Below are 15,866 nucleotides of genomic sequence, written 5' to 3'. Positions count from 1 at the left end.
AAAATGAAGGAAACAAAGTTTTGTGCTGTACTAAAGATTTTCATTTGAAGGGCTGGACTGCTGCATAAATCAAAACAAAGCTGGATGAAGTTCACACAGACTCTGCACCATCATTGAAAATCATTTACTTTTGAATTAATGAATTTAGATATGGTCGGACAAGCATTGAAGCCAACACATGTTCTGGCTGACCATTTGAAGTCACTGCAAAGGAAACCATCAACAAAAAATGGCTCTAAGCACTTTGGCACTTAACATCCGAGGTCATCAGCCCCCCAGACTTAGAACTACTTAAACCTAACTAACCTAAGGACATCACACACATCCATGCCTGAGGCAGGATTCGAACCTGCGACCGCAGCAGCTGCATGGTTCTAGACTGAAGCACCTAGAACCACTGAGCCACAGCCGGCCAAAACCATCGACAAAATCATGGTATGGTAATACAAGACTGCCAAATAAAAATTTGTGAGATTGCTGAGACTGTAGGAATCTTAATTCAGCAAAAGCATAATATCCTGCCTGCAGAATTGGCTATGAAAGGGTGCCATGATTGCTCACAGTCGACCAGAAGAGCACACAAAACATTTCAACACAATGTCTAGTGATGTATACTCGCAATCTGAAAGGCTTTTTGCACCAATTTGTGACTTTTGATGCAGCCTGTATCCATCAGGAGACACCACAGTCCAAACAGTAGTCAAAACAATGGAAAATGTACTGAAGAAGACAAAGACCATTTGTCAGCTGGTAAGTTGATGGCCAATGTTTTTTTGGGATTTCCAAGGAATAATACTCACACATTACTTGGAAAAAATGTGCTATTGCGCTTCACTGTTGTTAACGACTAAACTGCATGAACTAAGCTCTGAACTGGTTCCTTATCCACCCTATTCACCAGACTTCGTTCCAAGTGATTTCTGCCTGTCCTATAACTTGAAAATTTTGCTCACAGGGAAGAAATTTTCATCAAATGAGGAAGTGCTAGCTGCAGAGTTTGACAGAACCTACTTCTCCAATGGGGTGAAAAAGCTGAACGATTACTGGACCAAGTGTATATTCCTCAAAAGAGACTATGTCAAGAAGCAAAATGAATTGTTTACAAAAAAATTCTTCCTTTTTTACCAGACTCATCAAACACTCAAACACATCATACTTAACACCATTCTTAACAGTACATGGAGGCACTGGCAACCAGATACAATTAATACATCTTCTTCATAAATGTCTACAAAAATTTTACAAGGGCATGAGAATGAAATAAATGGCTGCTTATAATGAGTGTGTAGCTTGATAGCAGCCCAGAAAAATAAAAATATAAAACAAGCAGCCTCATCCTTGACTATATATACATATATGTCATTTATAAACTATGTGATATTTGTTTCCAACTTCTTATTTTCATATAGCCTAGAATACTGTTGACAGGAAAGTCATTCACATGGAACTGCAAAGTCAGCAGCACTGTTACACACTGTTGATAAAACTGTTATGTTATCCCTCATGTGATGACAGGTGAATTTGATGACAAAAATGTAAGGAGTTACATTACGAAGAGCCAAACTAATATTAACAAACCTCTGTACAGATGATCCTCACATAATGGGTTGTAAATTTTTCACTCCATTTGGACCCTGAATCTAGGGAATTTCATTTTTGCTGCCTGGAGTCTTGAAGACTGCCTCTTTGTGAGGGTGCATGCTTCGATATTATAGATTAATACTGGTATTAAGTAGCTACTGAACATGACAGATTTTGCTTTTTCTGGAATCATGTCCGATAAGAGAATGCTGGTAGAATTCAGAACCCTTTCAGACTCTGTCGATAATGATCTTTGTAAACACAAATTATCCCTCTAGATTATACTTTCGAGGTACTGAAAACTGTACTCAGACTCTAGCTAGTGGACTCGTAGAGTCACGCTTACAGTATGCCCATCTGCGTTGACTGCCATCACCATTGTCTTGGTCTCACTGATATGGAGGTTGTATTCCTGGAACCAGTATTTCCACACAATGAGTTTGGTGCAAACTACCTCTTCTATTTCACCACAGATCATGGCATCATTATCAATGGCAACTGCAATAAGATAACCAAAATCTTCCATTATGTTCTTTATTATACACACATCAGAAAAAGTGTAGCATCACCTCATTTCCAGGAGTTACGTAACCTGTACAGAAAATTGGAACAGAGATCAACATACACATCGAGAGCTTAAGATGTGGTGGTCCAGATTGCTGTACACAGTGGTACCTCTAATATCCAGTAGCACGTCATCTTCAATTGATGCATGTCTGTATTCATCGTAGCTTACTATCCACAAGTTTATCAAGGCACTGTTGGTCCAGATTGTGCCACTCCTCAACGGCGATTCAGTGTAGATCCCTCAGAGTGGTTAGTGGGTCACGTCATCCATAAACAGCCATTTTCAATCTACCCCAGGCATGTTCGATAGGGTTCATGTCTGAAGCACATGCTAGCCACTCTAGTTGAGCGATGTTGTTATCTTGAAGGCAGTCATTCACAAGATGTGCACGATGGGGGTGCAACTTGTCATCCAAGAGGAGGAATGCCTGGCCAATATACTGCTGATATGATTGCACTATCGGTCAGAGGATGGTATTCACATATCGTACAGACATTACGGCGCCTACCATGACCACCAGCGGCGTACGTCGGCCCCAGATAATGCCACCCCAAAACAGCAAGGAACCTCCACCTTGCTGCACTCGCTGGACAGTGTGTCTAAGGCATTCAGCCCAACCAGGTTGCCTCCAAACACATCTCCGACGATTGTCTGGTTGAAAGTGAAGGCATATGCAACACTCATCGGTGAAGAGAATGTGATGTCAATCCTGAGTGGTCCATTTGGCTTGTTGTTGAGCCCATCTGTACTGCACTGTATGGTGTCGTGGTTGCAAAGATGGACCTTGCCATGGGCACTGGGATTGAAGTTGCACATCACGCAGCCTATTGCGCACAATTTGAATCGTAACATGATGTCCTGTGGCTGCACGAAAAGCATTATTCAACTTGGTGGCGTTGCTGTCAGTGTTCCTCCGAGCCATAATCCATAGGTAGCGGTCATCCACTGCAGTAGTAGTCCTCGGGCAGCCCGAGTGAGGCATGTTATCGACAGTTGCCATCTCTCTGTATCTCCTCCATGTCTGAACAACATTGCTTTGGTTCACTCAGAGACATCTGGACACTTCCCTTGTTGAGAGGCTTCCTGGCACAAAGCAACAATGTGAATGCAATGAAACTGCAGTATTGTCCATCTAGGCACGGTTGAACTACAGACAACATGAGCCGCGTGCCTCCTTCCTGGTGGAATGACTGAAACTGATCAGCCATTGGACCCCCTCCGTCTAATAGGTGCTGCTCACGCATGGTTGTTTACACCTTTGGGCGAGTTTAGTGACATCTCTGAGCAGTCAAAGGGACTGTGTCTGTGATACAATATCCACAGCCAATGTCTATCTTCAGGAGTTCTGTGAACCGGGGTGATGCAAAACCTTTTCTGATGTGTATAGAATCAGTAACAGAGTTGAACAGTAGTCAGGACAGTTCACTGCCACGCTAAGCTACATTCTTGATCTGAAACTGTGAAGATTGCCTGTCTCCAACTTGTACACAGTTAGGGCATTCCTTGTACAGCATCAGGATTTTGCTTGCAAGTTCTTTAGGTATATTTCTTTCCCTCAGGCACTTCCACTTCATCTCTTTTGCAACACTATCATTTTCCTGTTTTAGATCTATAAAGCACGTCCAAAAATTTTCCGTTCTCTTATGGCACGAAGTCAAGCACCAGCACACCAGTCGGAAATGAGACAGCAGAGAGGGCTGTGAAGGAGACGTCAGCCAACTGCATGCTAACTGACCCCTCTCCAGGATGACAATACGATTGCAGTGCCCTTCGACAATGCGATGGCGAAGAGGACACAAGCGCCATGGCGACTGGTCGCAGTCCACTTTTACGGCAGCATCAAAATTAAGCACTTCAAGATCAGCGACAGGAATTGCATATCCAGAAGAACATCGTTTATTTGCACATCGCCTTTTGCTTGCGTCACTTCTGTGTTATTGTAAAAGTTAAGTATTGTCACTGTCCATTTCATAATAAAACCCGTTAATACGATTTGTTTCAATGTTGTTGAGCAATATGAGAAGGCAGGTTTCCTAGACACACCACATTCAACGAGTAGGCAAGATTTGACACATTCGATGGCCATACAGTCCAGAATTGATATGCCAACCGGGCAAAATCACTGTAAGCATTCAAGGCAATCATTGCACCGATGGATGCACCAAGTTGAAGAGACCCATTCGGTAAAATGCTGTGTCCTGCTGCGTGAAGAAGTCCATAACAGCCTGTGGCACCTCCTCATCAAATAGGAATTGTTAACCTTTCGAGGCCCTTTTTAAGGGACCAAAGGCATGATAATTGCACGGGGGGAGATCAGGTTTACAGGGCAGATAGTCGAGTGACTCCCATTTGAGTTGGCACAACTTCTGCGTTACAACATTCTGGATATGGGGATTCTCGATATGAAGCACTAGCACCCCTTGTCACTGTTTTCATACCACAACGGCAGTCTCTGACAGATTTGCTGCTCCATACATATTCTTCATTCTCTGATGGATATCTACCAGTGTTGGTCCATTGGCAGCCAAGAAAAGAATAACAATACATTGGTCTTGTTTTGCCACATTTGGTAATAACATTGCCACAGTTCACATTTCCATATTTACTGCATCTATCTCAGAGTGGCACGAATGCCGTGCAGGTCCATTGCTTACATATGCAGGTTGGAGTCATGCTGCATTGCATATACGCTGCAACAACACCCTAAATCTGAAACTTTTTGTGGCTCCTTATAGAAACACAATTAACAAGTTCACGCCTTTCTCTCAGTATTTTTCCACCAGCATGTAGTACTACAAATTAGGTCCACTGTTACTTCTGAAGCCATACTGTTCCTTTTCAAGCTGAGGTTACACCATCATTCCCAGTCTTCGCTCTATGATCTCCTCTAGAATTTTGTCTATAATTAGTGGGCTTCTTAAACAGAGGACTTATAATATCCTTGCTACACTCTGTCACATCATCTAGTCTTCCTTTCGTAATGCACTGTCTTGTGCGGCCACTGTAGGCCCTGGACGCTCGTTGTATTTATCGTGCCCACGTTCATTTCATCTGCACTGGGAGATTTTCCTTTAGGCATGGATTTTAAGACTGTCTCTGTTTCTGCCCAGGTGATTACAGGCTCTTCATGGTAAGTCTGAATATGTGATTCTATGTTATATTAATGACATCCACCACCAACATCAATACGAAGTCAAGATATTTGTGGTCTAACATTCAATTTCAGTCAGCATATTAGTGTTTTAATATTTCAACATATTTATGAAAATCAAATTTCAATATACCCTCAGAAATATGTTTCTTTCTTTGTTTATTATTAAGTTAGAGAAACTCCAACAACATAGTATCTTTTCTCTCTCTTGATGCATGTCAGCTCAGTGCTGCATGTCACATTGTACGACGGACTGTCCAAAATGAATGAAGTTTCACCATTGTTTTCCCACATGGACACTTCATTGCCCCCCTTAAAAATAAATAAATAAATAAATAAATAAAAACCATGGCATCATGAACTATACACTTTGAACTACTTTTCCAACATAGTTGCCACTGACACTGAGGCATCTGTTGTAGTGTGCAAACAGTATGAAGAAAACATTGTGGTAAAACTTGTTACCCTGCAGTGCAAGGAATTGTCACACACCCTGCTCCACCTTAGCCTTGGTTTGCACCTGACATCTCGAGAGTGTGGCTTCCAAAGCAGGGAACAAACGATTGGAGCTGTAGGCTGGGTGATACAATCTTTCCCACCCAAAGCGACGAATCTGATCCTGTGAGAGTCTCACCGTCCACGGTTTTGCATTGTTGTCCAGAGTACAACACCTTCACTCGAGAGTCCTGATCTCTTTCGTCGAATGCCGGACCCGAGTTTGGCAGGTTATCGCAGTGGTATGCCGCACTGGTGGTCCCTCGCTGGAGAAAATCAGGAGAACCACACTTTTTGTGCCCAGAACACAGTGGCCATAACCTTTCCCTAGGAGGGTGACACTGAATTTTTCCCTCACTGGCGAACTGGGATGCTTCTACATCGTTGAGCTGGCCTTGGACTCTGGTGTTAACTGGTGCACCTATGTCTCATCACTTGTGCTGATTCTGAACAGAAAATCATTTCCCTCTCACTTGTACCACACTGAGTGATCAATGCTGATTCCAGTTCTTGCACTCTTGTGATCGGGGGTCAGGTTCCTCAGCACCCATCTCGCAGACACTTTTTGGTAATCCAACACATTGCGGTGCACGGGTTGGGCCAGAGCACTCCATAATCAGTGTGGACGCCGTGTCTGACACTGTTATGCATCTGTCCACTGACACAGTGTCCTGTACTCTAGCAATGTTGTTTTCATTTGTGGATGTACACGGACGCCACTTACAACTTCATCTTCTATACTTTGCCTTCCTTTTGTGAAAAGGCACCAGGGACCAACTATCTAATGAGACATGAGCTCTTCACCATACACAAGCTGCAGGCATTTACGGATGACGGACATACCATTCCTGCGTGCTCTTTCATATCAGATGATAGCAAGCACTTCCACTGGTGACCACACAGTCCGCGATCGTGATGTGTACTCAAATAACCCCAGGCACGTCACTCTGCTGCTGCTCTCTCTTCTTTGGAACTCTGTGCTTGCATCATTCCTCCTCTGCTGATTCCCCTTCCCTGTCGAACAGGTGTCCGCAGCTCGCAGTGTTGCAGTAGCATTCTCACTTCTCGCGCACAGAACCCCGGGTTCGATTCCCGGCGGGGTCAGGGATTTTTCCTGCCTCGAGATGACTGGGTGTTGTCTTCACCATCATCATTCATCCCCATTACAGTCGGAGGAAGGCAATGGTAAACCACCTCCACTAGGAGCTTGCCTAGTACGGCGGGGGTCTCCTGCATCGTCCCCTACACTCCTCGGAGTATGAGACTTCATCATCATCATCATCATCATCATCATCGTTGAACTGGAAAAAGGTGTGGATTTGCATTCCTTTTGTTTGCGTCACCTGATGCACCCTCTTCTCTTTCAAAAACCATGATGAAAGTTACTTTCAAAATGTCCCTCCTGTTAAACCCGACGGACAGCAACTGCAAGAAGACGTGAGTCGCAATGTCAAGAGCCTCAACATGCTTGATTAAAGAATGATAAAATAATTGCATTTTTTTTGTAAATAAACAGTAACTCAATTAAAGAAAATAATCAGTTTTGTTTGACTGTCATAGCACATGCACTACAGTGAAAAAAATAAAGGCATACCTTTTAATATCGTGTCAGATCTGTCACAGTGTAGAAACCTGATGTAGGATGGATTCAACGAGTCACTCAAAGTCCACTGCAGAAATATTGAGCCACGCTGCCTTTACAGCTGCCCATAATTGCAAAAGTGTTGCTGGCGCAGGATTTTGTGCATGAACAGACATCTCAATTACGTCCCATAAATATTCAATGGGATTCATGTTGGGCGAACTGGGTGGCCAAATCATTTGCTCAAATTGTCCCAAATGTTCTTCAATCCAATCACAAACAGTTGTGGCCTGGTGTTATTGTGCAATGTCATCCATAAAAACTTATTGTTGTTTAGGAACATGAAGTACATGGATGGGTGGAAGTGGTCTCCAAGTGGCCGAATATAACTACACTACTGGCCATTAAAATTGCTACACCACAAAGATGACTTGCTACAGACACAAAATTTAACCGACAGGAAGATGATGCTGTGATATGCAAATGATTATCTTTTCAGAGCATTCACACAAGGTTGAAGCCGGTGGCGACACCTACAACGTGCTGACATGAGGAAAGCTTCCAACCGATTTCTCATACACAAACAGCAGTTGACCAGCGTTTCCTGGTGAAATGTTGTTGTGATGCCTCATGTAAGAAGGAGAAACACATACCATCACGTTTCTGACTTTGATAAAGGTCGGATTGTAGCCTATCGCGATTGCGGTTTATCGTATCGTGACATTGCTGCTCGCGTTGGTCGACATCTAATGACTGTTAGCAGAATATGGAATCGGTGGGTTCAGGAGAGTAATACGGAATGCCGTGCTGGATCCCAACGGCCTTGTATCAGTAGCAGTCGAGATGACAGGCATCTTATCTGCAAGGCTGTAACGGATCGTGCAGCCACATCTCGATCCCTGAGTCAACAGATGGGGACGTTTGCAAGACAACAACCAGCTGCACGAACAGTTAGATCACTTTTGCAGCAGCATGGACTATCGGCTCGGAGACCATGGCTGCGGTTACCCTTGACGCTGCATCACAGACAGGAGCGCCTGCGATGGTGTACTCAACCTGGGTGCACGAATGTGTTTGGCGACCTTGCGGTGAATGCAAATTGGAAGCGTGTATTCGTCATCGCCATACTGGCATATCACCCGGCGTGATGGTATGGGGTCCCATTGGTTACACGTCTCGGTCACCTCTTGTTCGCATTGATGGCACTTTGAACAGTGGACGTTACATTTCAGATGTGTTACGACTCGTGGCTCTACCCTTCATTTGATCCATTCAAAACCCTACATTTCGCAGGATAACGCACAACTGTATGGGCCTTTCTGGATACAGAAAATGTTCGACTGCTGCCCTGGCCAGCACATTCTCCAGATCTCTCACCAACTGAAAACGTCTGGTCAATGGTGGGCGAGCAACTGGCTCATCACAATATGCCAGTCACTACTCTTGATGAACTGTGGTATCGTGTTGAAGCTGCATGGGCAGCTGTACCTGTACACGCCATCCAAGCTCTGTTTGACTCAATGCCCAGGTGTATCAAGGCCGTTATTAGGGCCAGAGTTGGTTATTCTGGGAACTGATTTCTCAGGACCTATGCACCCAAGTTGCGTGAAGATGTAATCACATGTCAGTTCCAGTACAATATATTTGTCCAATGAATACCTGTTTATCATCTGCATTTCTTCTTGGTGTAGCAATTTTAATGGCCAGTAGTGTATGTAAAGTACATAATTGGTTCAGTTGGACCAAGGAACCAGTCCATTCCATGTAAACACAGCCCACACTATTACAGAGCCACCATCAGCTCACACAGCGCGTTGTTGACAACTTGTGTCCACACTCTAACCCTAGCATCAGCTCTTACCAACTGAAATCTCGAATCATATCACCAGGGTACAGTATCCTCATTTCACCAGGGTACAGTATCCAGTCAACTAGCATCTAACCGATAAGGTCACGAGCCGAGGAGAGGTACTGCAGGCGATGCTGTGCTGTTGGCAAGCGTACTTGTGCCAATTATCTGCTGCCATAACTCATTAACACCGAATTTTGGCAGACTGTTCTAACAGATACGTTAGTATTACATCCAACATTAATTTCTGTGGTTATTTCAAGCAGTGTTGCTTCTCTGAAAACACTACACAAACTCTGCTGCTCTCAGTCGTTAAGTGGAGGCCGTAGGCCACTGCGTTGTCCCCTCGTGAGAGGTTATGCATGAAATTTAGTATTCTCCACACACTCTTGACACTGTGGATTGTAGAATATTGACTTCCCTATCTGTTTCTCAAATGGAATGGCCCATGTGTCTAGCTCAAACTACCATTCCGTGTTCAAAGTCTGTTAATTCTCATATCGCAGCCATAATCATATCAGATGATGATGTCGGTTTGTGGGGCGCTCGACATTGAGGTCATCAGTGCCTGTACAAGTTCCCAATCTTGACAGTTCCAATCTCGCCATTTCCCGAATAATGATGAGATGATGAGGACAACACAAAAACCCTGTCCCCGGGTGTAAAAAATCCCCGACCCGGCTGAAAATTGAACCTGGGACTCCGTGATCTAGAGGTAGCAACACTAGCCACTATACCATGAGCTGTGGACATAACCATGTCAGAAACCTTTTCACATGAGTCACCTGAGTACAAATGACAGCTCCTCCGATGCAGTGTTCTTTTATATCCCGTATATGCAATACTACTGCCATGTGCATATTGGTATTCCAAAACTTTTGTCATCCCAGTGCAGTTCACTCCAATAAAGAAAGGCAGCCATCATCACAGAGACTGTTTTGAATACCACAATGTGTTACTAGGCATGGTCCTGTTGGAGCCCGTATACAGTTGTCTTCCTCTGAATTTACTTACCCAACCAATTAATGTGGGCTCTGAACCACAGTACAGTGACAGTTAAAAGCCCTAATACTGACTAGATATTGAAGTCCTAGCACATCTACATTGAGCCACCAATGTAATGTGCATTCAATTAGTGCTAGACAATGCACAACAGCCAATGTATACTGATACGTAAAAACAATATGACCAACAACTTAATATCTTGTTGATCCATCTTTGAAACACAAGCAGCAATTATGCACAGATTTGAGAAGTCCTCATTAGGTTTCAGGCGGTACATGACACCAGATGCCTATGCATAGGTCAGGGAATTCCCGTAAATTACAGGCCATAAATCTGTCACCACAGTGCTGGCACCCAAAACCGTCCCAGATATATGAGGTTTGACTGAAAAATAATGCCAATTTTTGTTTTTCATAAAGACTCCTTATTTATTCATCAACATCAACTTTGTTCCTTTCAACGTAATCCCCCCCTCAGCTATAATACAGTTGTGCCAGTGCTTTTTCCAATCTTGGAAGCATCTCTGGAACTCATTTTTCATAATGATGTTCAGCTCCTTCAGTTATTCGGTTTTTATCTCACCAATCTTGGCAAAATGACATTGTTTCACCATTCTCTTCAGGCTCGGGAATAGAAGGAAGTCACAGGGGGCCATGTCTAGTGAATACGGGTGGCTGAGGAAATATAACGGTTTTGTATTTAGCCAAAAAATCGTGAACAATTATTGAGGTGTGAGCAGGAGCATTATCATGATGCAATTTCAATGAGTGGTTTTGCTGCAGTTCTGGTAATTTTCTTCAGACTGCTCCATGCAAACGGCGATTAACCTCTGGGAAGTATTTCTTACTGACATACAACCATTAGGCAGGAACTCATGACAAGCCATCCCTTATTAAATGAAGAAAACAGTGAGTAGAACTTTCACATGTGATTTAAAATTTGAAACTTTTTCAGTCTTGGCTCTTCGGGCAGTTTCTATTGGGACAATTGTGCCTCAGTTATGATATCCCATGTTTCGTCACCTGTTGTAACATTCTCTAGAAGTTCTGGATCACTGTTGACTTTATTCAGCAATTTCTGAACAATGTCCACATGATGTCCTTTTAGTTTGAAATTCAACAATTTTGGAACAAGTTTTGCTGTTATACATTTCATGCCCAAAACATCCAAAACATTGCTTAGTATGAGCCAAAGGATATGCCAACATTATCAGCAACCTCCACAATGGTGATTCATGGTTTTTGCAGAATTATCATCAGTAATTGATGTGCTAGGGTTTTTTGGGCGATAGCCATCTTCAACGACTTCTCAGCCCTCTTTGAAATGTTTATACCACTCATAAATGCTTGTGTTATTCATTATAGATTCACAAAAAGCTACAGTCAACATTTCAGATGCGATGCTGTACTGTATTCCATTTTTCGAGCAAAATTTAATGCAAATTCTTTGATCCATTTTTTGAAAACAAAAAACTGGCTGAGCACTTGAAAACACATGTAATCTTCTCAAATGTCAACAATAAACTAAATATTCAAAACAGCTGAAAATGCAGACGTACATCACGAAGATGTGTACAAAGAAAGGAAAAAAAAAAAAATGTTTGAAATTCAGATGTATAAAGCACGCAAAATTAAAAAAATTCCTATTACTTATTGATCATACATTGTATTCTGTTTTGTACCTGATACATCAACATCAGTTCACTATCATTCTTCTCAAACCACTGTAGCATTATTCTGGCCTTGTGACACAGGCAGTTATCATGCTTGAAGAAGCCTCATCATCGAGTAAGACATCAAGTGTAAATGACACAGGTAGTCTGCAATAATATTCACATAGTCGATGATGTCACGGTGTCTTCAATTATTACCACAGTTCCCACAGAAACTGAGACTAACGTCTCGCACAGCATAATACTGCTAGCATTGGCCCATGCCAGAGGTGCAGAGCAGGTTCCAAGTAGCTGTTCGCTCACCTCGGATGGCAGTGTATCGGGATGCAATCACTAGTCTTGTGTAACAAGAAATGCAGTTGATCTGACTGAGTGATACCTTTCCACTGATCCACCATCCAACCTTGATGATCCCTTGCCAACTGCAGTCATAAATGGTGATGTCACAGGGTCAACTTGGGAAAACAGAGGGATCATCTGCAGAAAGACCCCACTCTCAATAATGTGTGCTGAATGGTGCAATCCGAAACAATCGTGCCAGCATCAGCTCTGTACTCTGTTGCCAGATAAGCCACAGATCACTGCCTACCCTGCTCTACAGGATAGGTGGGTCTCCCAACTCGGCATTCTGCGATGAGGTGTGGATGTCTGACACTGTGTTGCCTACTCGTGGCTTCACCATTCTCGAACTACTTTTTGTAGATGCTCACACAGTGGTACACAAATATCCAACCAGCTTTCCCATCTCCCAGATGTTAGCTTCCAGGCACAGCACTATAATAATCTGCTTTAGGACAAACTCACGTATGGCACTGAATTGTCCCATTTGTTACTGGAATGATTCCCATTCTTCTTTGATCCACTCATACACTTTTTGTACCTGAAATGCCACTAGGTGGAATTTAATATCACACTGGGCAGTGGTCGTAAACGTGGTTCGAAAGGAGGGGAGGTGTGGTGGGCCGAGAGGGGTGGTGGTCTGGGAGGGGACATGGGTCGGGAGGCGATGTCTATGGGGAGGGGAAGAGGATAGGGTGGAGAGGTTGGTGCAGAGAAGTTGTGAGAGGTGGCGGGCAGGGAGGGACGATGGCAGGGAGGGGAAGTGGAGAGGAGTGAAAATGTCAGGAACGGGAGGGGACGGGAGGTGGAGCTCGGGGGAGGGGGCGTGGTGGGGAGAGAATGTAGAGGGAGAGGAGATCATCACAGATAGCGTTTATGGATGGAGGGGAGGTGGGCGGGTGGGTTGGTGAATGGGGAGGGGTTGGTGTGTGGGGAGAGGTGGTGAGCAGGGAGTGTTTGGTGGTTCGAGGGGGGTTGGTGTGTGGGGAGAGGTGGTAGGTAGTGATGGATGGGGGGCAGGGAGGAGTTGGTTCTGGGGAAGAATGGTGGCCAAGGGTGGATGGTGTGTGGGGATGTGACACTGGTGGGAGAAGATGGATGGGGTGGGAGGTAAACTGGGCAGGTTGGTGGAGGAGGCAAGAAGGCGCAGGGGCAGAGGGAAGTGGAGGGGCAGAGGGAAGTGGAGGGGCAGAGGGAAGTGGAGGGGCAGAGGGAAGTGGAGGGGCAGAGGGAAGTGGAGGGGCAGGGGAAGAGGAGGGGCAGAGGAAGTGGGAGGGGGATAGGTGGGGCAGGGGAAGAGGAGGGGCAGGGGAAGAGGAGGGGCAGGGGAAGTGGAGGGGCAGGGGAAGTGGAGGGCCAGAGGAAGTGGAGGGCCAGAGGAAGTGGAGGACCAGGGGAAGAGGAGAGCCAGAGGAAGTGGAGGGGAAGGGGAAGTGGAGGGGCAGAGGAAGTGGAGGGCCAGGGAAAGAGGAGGGGCAGAGGAAGTGGAGGGCCAGGGAAAGAGGAGGGGCAGGGGAAGTGGAGGGGCAGAGGAAGAGGAGGGGCAGGGGAAGAGGAGGGGCAGGGGAAGTGGAGGGGCAGGGGAAGTGGAGGGGCAGAGGAAGAGGAGGGGCAGGGGAAGTGGAGGGGCAGAGGAAGAGGAGGGGCAGGGGAAGAGGAGGGGCAGGGGAAGTGGAGGGGCAGGGGAAGTCGAGGGGCAGGGGAAGTCGAGGGGGCAGGGGAAGTGGAGGGGCAGGGGAAGTGGAGGGGCAGGGGAAGTGGAGGGGCAGGGGAAGATGAGGGGCAGGGGAAGAAGAGGGGCAGGGGAAGAGGAGGGGCAGGGGAAGAGGAGGGGCAGGGGAAGAGGAGGGGCAGGGGAAGACGAGGGGCAGGGGAAGACGAGGGGCAGGGGAAGACGAGGGGCAGGGGAAGACGAGGGGCAGGGGAAGACGAGGGGCAGGGGAAGACGAGGGGCAGGGGAAGACGAGGGGCAGGGGAAGACGAGGGGCAGGGGAAGACGAGGGGCAGGGGAAGTGGAGGGGCAGGGGAAGTGGAGGGGCAGAGGAAGTGGAGGGGCAGAGGAAGTGGAGGGGCAGAGGAAGTGGAGGGGCAGAGGAAGTGGAGGGGCAGAGGAAGTGGAGGGGCGGGGGAAGTGGAGGGCCGGGGGAAGTGGAGGGCCCGGGGAAGTGGAGGGCCAGGGGAAGTGGAGGGCCAGGGGAAGTGGAGGGCCAGGGGAAGTGGAGGGGCAGGGGAAGTGGAGGGGCAGGGGAAGTGGAGGGGCAGGGGAAGTGGAGGGGCAGAGGAAGTGGAGGGGGCAGCGGAAGTGGAGGGGGCAGCGGAAGTGGAGGGGGCAGCGGAAGTGGAGGGGGCAGCGGAAGTGGAGGGGGCAGCGGAAGTGGAGGGGGCAGCGGAAGTGGAGGGGCAGAGGAAGTGGAGGGGCAGAGGAAATGGAGGGGCAGAGGAAATGGAGGGGCAGAGGAAGTCGAGGGGCAGAGGAAGTCGAGGGGCAGAGGAAGTCGAGGGGCAGAGGAAGTCGAGGGGCAGAGGAAGTCGAGGGGCAGAGGAAGTCGAGGGGCAGAGGAAGTCGAGGGGCAGAGGAAGTCGAGGGGCAGAGGAAGTCGAGGGGCAGAGGAAGTCGAGGGGCAGAGGAAGTCGAGGGGCAGAGGAAGTCGAGGGGCAGAGGAAGTCGAGGGGCAGAGGAAGTGGAGGGGCAGAGGAAGTGGAGGGGCAGAGGAAGTGGAGGGGCAGAGGAAGTGGAGGAGCAGAGAAAGTGGAGGAGCAGAGGAAGTGGAGGAGCAGAGGAAGTGGAGGAGCAGAGGAAGTGGAGGAGCAGAGGAAGTGGAGGAGCAGAGGAAGTGGAGGAGCAGAGGAAGTGGAGGAGCAGAGGAAGTGGAGGAGCAGAGGAAGTGGAGGAGCAGAGGAAGTGGAGGAGCAGAGGAAGTGGAGGAGCAGAGGAAGTGGAGGAGCAGAGGAAGTGGAGGAGCAGAGGAAGTGGAGGGCCAGGGGAAGAGGAGGGGTAGGGGAAGAGGACTGGCAGAGAAGATGGAAGGGCAGAGGAGCTGGAGAAGAGAGGGTGTTATGGATGAAATGGAGAGGTGAGGCAGAGGAGAATGGAAGATATGGAAGGAGATGGTGAAACAAAGAAATCAAGATGGTGAGGGATATGATTGAGGGGGAGACCACAATTTGGTGACACACGTTGTTTTATCAACTCCTTTCTTGAATTAAACTTTCACTCTACACTGAAGTGTGCACTGATGGTAAAACTCGCTGGCAGATTAAAACTGTGTGTCAGACTGAGACTCAAACACGGGACCTTTGTCTTTTACGTGCAAGTGCTCTATCGACTGAGCTACCCAAGCACGACTCACGAGCCGTCCTTACAGCTTTACTTCGACCAGCGCCTAGTCTCCTACCTTCCAAACCTCACAGAATCTCTCCTGTGAAACTTGCAAGACCAGCATACCTGGAAGAAAGAATACTGCAGAGACATGGCTTTGCCACAGCCTAGGGGTGTTTCATTCTTGGGTAGCTCAGTCAGTAGAGCACTTGCCCGCAAAAGGCAAAACATCTCGAGTTCAAGTCTCGATCCGGCACGAAGTTTTAATCTGCCAGGAGGTTTCAACTCCTTTCTTCAAATTAACA

At 46.7% G+C, this 15,866-nt stretch overlaps 1 protein-coding gene across 3 annotated transcripts in view; it reads right to left on the bottom strand.

Annotated features, from left to right (window-relative positions):
• Positions 1–15,866, bottom strand: part of LOC124552572 (ubiquitin carboxyl-terminal hydrolase 29-like) — a 389,169-nt gene that overhangs the window by 17,759 nt on the left and 355,544 nt on the right. The window lies entirely within an intron of this gene.

This window comes from Schistocerca americana, chromosome 10 (genome assembly GCF_021461395.2).
Source record: "Schistocerca americana isolate TAMUIC-IGC-003095 chromosome 10, iqSchAmer2.1, whole genome shotgun sequence".
Taxonomy (NCBI): Eukaryota; Metazoa; Arthropoda; class Insecta; order Orthoptera; family Acrididae; genus Schistocerca; species Schistocerca americana.
This window is presented reverse-complemented; position numbering and strand designations above follow the sequence as displayed.